This window comes from Meleagris gallopavo, chromosome 4, assembly GCF_000146605.3.
Source record: "Meleagris gallopavo isolate NT-WF06-2002-E0010 breed Aviagen turkey brand Nicholas breeding stock chromosome 4, Turkey_5.1, whole genome shotgun sequence".
NCBI classification, from domain to species: Eukaryota; Metazoa; Chordata; class Aves; order Galliformes; family Phasianidae; genus Meleagris; species Meleagris gallopavo.
This window is the reverse complement of record NC_015014.2, coordinates 48,457,495-48,463,254: the sequence shown is the minus strand read 5'-3', so window position 1 is coordinate 48,463,254 and position 5,760 is coordinate 48,457,495. Positions and strand designations below refer to the sequence as shown.

Here is a 5,760-nt window from a genome sequence, read left to right as displayed (position 1 = left end):
TAAAAGAAGCAAGACCAGAGGAGAGATGTGGACAGCAGTTAATTTGGATTTCTATATGTACCAAATTGGAAACTCTGCCCTCACTATGAAAGGGATATCAGCAAGAGTGAAAGACTGGAGTGGAGAAATAAATGTGCATAACCTCACGCTGTCAGTTCTTCCATGCAACTGGATGCTTTAAGTTTCCTTGTGAGTGGAATGGGAATGGCGACTTGCATAATGCACTAAGGATCTCAAGCTTGCATCATTGGAGGATGTTAACTGGGCAGAGGCATAAGGTAACACTCTTTATCCTGTATCAGTGAACTCAGTAGGAATACTTAAATTTAGTTTGTTGAATACTCACTTCTAGAGGGAGGGCTGCCAGGATCCTAATAGCCAAAATCTGTTCTGACTTCCATTGCTATGTACTGGGGAGGTACTGGGGAAGCACAAAGGAGTCTCCTGCTCCAGTTATTGTAGGCATTTAAGGATTGTTGCTCAATCTACATTATAGGAAAAAGGAAGAAAGTAGTGTTGTTTGCCACTTAAAACACATTCCACAAAAATTGTTCTAACAAGGCAGGTTATAATTTTATTTTCAGTTGTAATGACATAAATCTTTTAAGCTTCAGTTCTTTAAATATTTATAGCTTCAGGGCTTTCTATTCTGTATAGATATGCTCACCTTTGTACAAGATGAAGATTAAATGAGTTATGTGACTAAAACCTGAATATGTTGTCCCTGACAGGTGAAAAATTCTTCTCTCTCACATATTGGCAAACTGCATGATCACTACTTTTTTTGATGTAAATTATGTGGTTTAATTTTTTTACTGGATCTTCTTGATGTTCCTGGCTAACATCTTTGCAGCTTTATTAGTACATACACAACTCAAAATACTGTCTTGCACAAAGGGTTTTCTATGGTTTGTATACAAAGTTTTGTTTTTCTCATTATACTACAAATACTCACAATTGATGTGACACATCAGATCTTTATATTTGAGCTGTAATTAGATCACAGAAGGAAATATTTGTACTGGTTGCTCTTTTCCTGTTTTAAAATTCAAGGAATATTGTTCTAAATGCTGCTGCATTTATTTTAAGAACATCTTAAAAGATTTTGTATGGATAAGTCAAACTTTAATCTGTTGAACAGTATTATTCTGAGACTTACCCATTTATGCCAAAAGGAGTTCTTCCCTGTGATGGAAATGTTCATGAAAAGTATCTGTGAATAGAAAATCACTATTGAATCCTAAAATTAGCAGTAAAGATTGCTATATTAGTTCAAGTTCATAACCATCAGAACCAAGGAACTTAGCCTTGCACTTTTCCTGGTAAATAATAAAAAAGAAATATACATACATTATATACCAATGAAATTAAACATAAATAAATACACTGGCTGTGTTTTTACCACAAACCTTAACCATACCATTTGGTAACTTGGAAAGCTAAGGTCATTAGTGCCAAAATATATAATCACTACTAATGATGGCCTTTTACCTTATTTATTTGCAATAGGAAGGCTGCATTATTTTCTGCTTTTTTTTTTCTTTGATAGCCTCTGTCTAGCAACTTTGGCTCTATTTGCTTTCTTCTATTTTCTGGAAACATTTCACTTTCTCCTAGTTAGTCCAAGCAAGTCTGCTTTCAAGCACCTTTCTCTGCCTAAGCCAGTGCAGCAGTGCTTTACAATGCATGCGTTGTGTTACCAGAAGAAGAGAATTTTTAGATCCTCATCAGCATCTCCCTGTTCGTTCTGCCATGTCCCGCTTCATTATGCTTTAATTTGAACACTTGTAACGATTTCATATAATCATCAGATGTTTGAATAGGAAAACTATTCTCTAATCCTTTTTCAATTTTCTGCTCATATGAATCTGAAGAAATTATTTCAATATTTAAACTATTCAGATACTTGCAAATGATTTAGTGTCTCAATAGCATATTTTTGAAGAATTCAGATGTATTCCTGTTAGTTCTGGAAGGGCTTAATCCTCTATTTTAGTACAAGAAATCCTTATTGCCTTTAAAAAGGCAACTTGGGATCCATCACTGCACAGGAGATCCTTGGTGCTAAAAATAAAGGTGAACAAAAAGTGGCAGAAAAACAGCAGTATGAGCAGAAAGGGAGTGGAGTGTGCAGAGTACTGCAGAGGCCAGAGAGCAGCCAGTCCTAGCCGATGGCCAGCAGCACCTGCCCTGGTGAGCAGAAAAGCAGTGGATCACCTGTATGCTTCATAAATGGTACCTTGACTGTGAGAGTAGTACAGAAACAGCTGTGAAATCAGGTAGCCATTTCCAATCAGGCTTTTAAATAGTCTTGCCCTATCTATCTGGACAAAAGGAAATAGCAGAAAAACCTCATTTCCATCTATACTGTTACTGATGTAGATCTTCACTGATACGAGCGACACAGTCACCACGTACTCCTCCCCTTCATCAGAAGGGATTCAATACTTGTTTGAACTGCTGCATGCAAAGTTTACCCAGCCTTCATGTCTGCCTTTGCAATTGCTGCTGTTGTAACAGCATCACCGTCTCCAGAGCACACAGCCAGCAGATCCAAAACAGAGAAAATCAACTGAACTATCAGCAAACTAAAAATAATTTTGTTTTACATTTTTCAGCTTTCTTTTTTTAGTCTGGGATGTGGATTTTAACCAAATCAAAGGGATTTTTTTTAACTGTTCTCTTTTATTCAACAGAATCTCAATTTTGCCCTTAAGAACAGTGATGTAAAGTGAACAAGGTTTATAGGAGTGAAGTGTATTTTTGGCAAGGTTATGGCTCACTTATTATTAGGAATAATTTCAATAAAAGATTTTTGATGTGAACAATTGGAAAGTCTGGATGCAAATAAAGGCCTGATTTGTCTATGTGCTTCAAGACCGAATCAAAGCAGAGGTTGAGATAGTTAAGACACTGGTGCAATTAGAAAGGTGTGAGCAAGCTGCTAATTTCAAGTGCAGTTGGATAGTGATAGGGCTGGTAAATGGGGCTATTCCTGTTTGTTTGGGAATTCCAACCTTGTCACTGTGGTGTTTTAATGCAATTATCTATTCAAGTGTGGATAAGATGCATATTTTTAAGCAGTCACTGAATTTACAGGAATTTGTGCTGTTTGGAGATTTAAATGTTAAAAAAACAACCAACACCACAACAAGAAAGGGAGAGTGAGAGACATTCTCACCACTGAGATACAGGGACTTCTGCAGAGCTCCTGCCATGGTAACCCTTGGGAAACACAGCTCCCATGGACACGCACGCTGTTGCCAGGGTGGTTCTTGGCACTGCTTTGTGGCTTTTTGGTGCCTTATGTGAACCACGGAGAGCCCCAGCGCAAGCTCAGCTCAGCCTCTGCAGCCCCTCACATCACAGTCTCATCCACGGCCCACCCCCAGTGGGGAATTGGGAAAGCAGAAGCTGCCAGGAGAAAGCCCAGCTCTGCCCTCCCCACCCAGCCCTGGAGAGTGGTGCAGTCCTGGCCTGGCAGCATGAGGCTGGGCTGGCACCTGTAGGCGTGGGCTGTTGGGACCCAGCAGGGCCAGCCGGCTGCTCGCTCCCATGGCTGCTGGAGGAGCCTGTGCCCATTTTTCTCCATCGGTAAGTGTACTGGCTGACAGGGCAGCGTGTCTCTCATACTGGGAAGTGATGGTTGAAGAATCTTTAAACGTTTGGACCTGCTGGTCTCAAGGCAGTTGTACAGAGTGGGCGTCCCATGGGGCAGCGGGCAGGTGTTCAGCAGATCGCTCCTTCCCATCTGGCTTACATACAGCTCTGTGCTTGCCACCCTCTTCTGGAAGCCTGCAGCCTTCCTACCTTCCTGCTGCAGTTTGTCCGTGGGTAACAATAACTGCGGGCAGGGAAGCTGCCTGCTTCTGTCGTACCAATGATTTCAGAAGAAATTTTCCCATCCATTTGCGCAGATAATGGCCACAGCCAATGTCCCTTTTGCTTTGTGATGCTGCGGGTAATAATCATGGAACTGCTATGCTAACAGAACTTCCTGATCATTGTAACTGGGTCAGTGGGTTATGCCCAGCAGAAGGTGAGGAGACGCCTTCCTGAGCTTTTTCACAACCAACATTGTTCTGAGCTGCATCTTTGGGAACCTGGGGCTTGTCTTTATTTTTCCTTTCTTCACTGAGTAATCTGCTTGAGGTTCAGCTCATTTTTTCCACAAATGGAATGGATCTTTTCTCCTTCCTCTACTTATTCCCAGCTGTACTTCAGAGTAATCTTTCTTGATGTTCTCTGCCTGGCACACGAGCTGTGACTAACAGCACTGCAACTATGAGGCATGTCTACAAGAAGCAGAGTGCTGTCATTTTTATTAAAATTGGCATTTGTCTTTGGAGAAAGTGTATACATCAAATCATTGAGATAGCAGCCTCAGCAAAGACTACCTTAGTAAAAAATTTACAAATAATAACCAGGAACTCTGCAAGCCTTTAAAGTCCTGATGCCACAGATGTTGGTTCACTTGCTGCTTATTCTCAAAAGAAATATTTTGTGTTCAGCTGGTGGAGGGGCTTGAGCCTTGTTATGTGGAATCATGGAAACTTGTCTTCAGATCGCATCAGTGCAAAGTATCCTGAGAACATTTAAGAATTTTCTACTTTCTAAAAGCAAGAGTTTTGGTTTAGTTTAGGAGTCAGCTTTCTTCCAATAGCACTACTTGTTCTGTTTCAGTATGACTTCATGGAATACACTTACGCTTGCTCCAGGGGTCCCTCCGTGCTGCACCTCACACTGGGCATGATGGTGGTGCTGGACTCTCACTGGAACCCGTTGGTCTGAGGCATAGGACCTCTGCAGGGTTAGCAGCTCTCAGTTTTGGGGTACAAATAATATGCCCTGGCGAAGCAGGATGAGAAGTGGCCTCCTCCAGATGAGCTACCAGAATGCAAAAGTCATTTGCATTATGTTAAGTCATTTGCTAGGGAATTATGGGCTGTCCTGGACAGACGCTGATTTGTGCCAGACTTGGAGAGGTTGGGGAGAGATGGCCTGAGCATCACCAAGACTGGAAAAAGAGATTGAGCTTGGGACTGCTGGCTTAGCCAGGGGTATTTCATGGCTGCCTGCTAGAGAAGGAACAGTTTATGTTCCGTCTTTCTTCTTCCCAGTCAGTGTGCTACTTTCCTCGTTCTCTGGTACATTTTTTGTGCATGGGAAGAGGAAGAGTAAGGAGTAGAGGAAAACCAGATGCTAAGCAAGTATTATCACAGGAGAAGAGGCATGTAATTTGTCTCAAATGTTAGGGGAGCTAAGATACACACAGCTATTTTTTTGTGTTAGAATTCAGTATGGTTCTCATGTGTTTCTGTTCTCTGGTATTCTTCCCTAGACAGGTAAGCTAGTTTATGTATATCTTTGCTCTATCACTAGATTTGCCTTGGCATAGCTAGCCTATTCTGAACATTTGACTGACTTCTAAGCATTGTCATAAATGCACATTACAACAACCAAAGCCTGTAGGGTAAATCAGATCTCTATAATCTCTTTAGGGTAATTTATTATAAAGCACTAGATTCTTGGAAACGAGTAACCAGTCTTCTTTGTATCTGCATTAGTGAAAATAAATAAGGTAAGCAAACTACTAAAAATATTTCTCTACGGTATGCAAGTTGATAGGCTTACACAAGTATATATGTATTTGCAGAGTTAGTGCCTAAAAACAAATAAATACTACTGAAAACCTGAAAATGAAGGTAAAAGTGTATTTTAGTGAAAGAAAATTTCACAATTCAATGCAAACTTTTTTTT

At 40.7% G+C, this 5,760-nt stretch overlaps 1 protein-coding gene across 1 annotated transcript in view; it reads left to right on the top strand.

The window, feature by feature from the left end:
* Positions 1-3,237: 3,237 nt before the first annotated feature.
* Positions 3,238-5,760, top strand: part of NSUN7 (NOP2/Sun RNA methyltransferase family member 7) — a 15,461-nt gene continuing 12,938 nt past the window's right edge. The window contains 1 exon segment of the mRNA XM_031553151.1: positions 3,238-3,594. The gene's annotated coding sequence lies outside the window, so the exon portion shown is untranslated.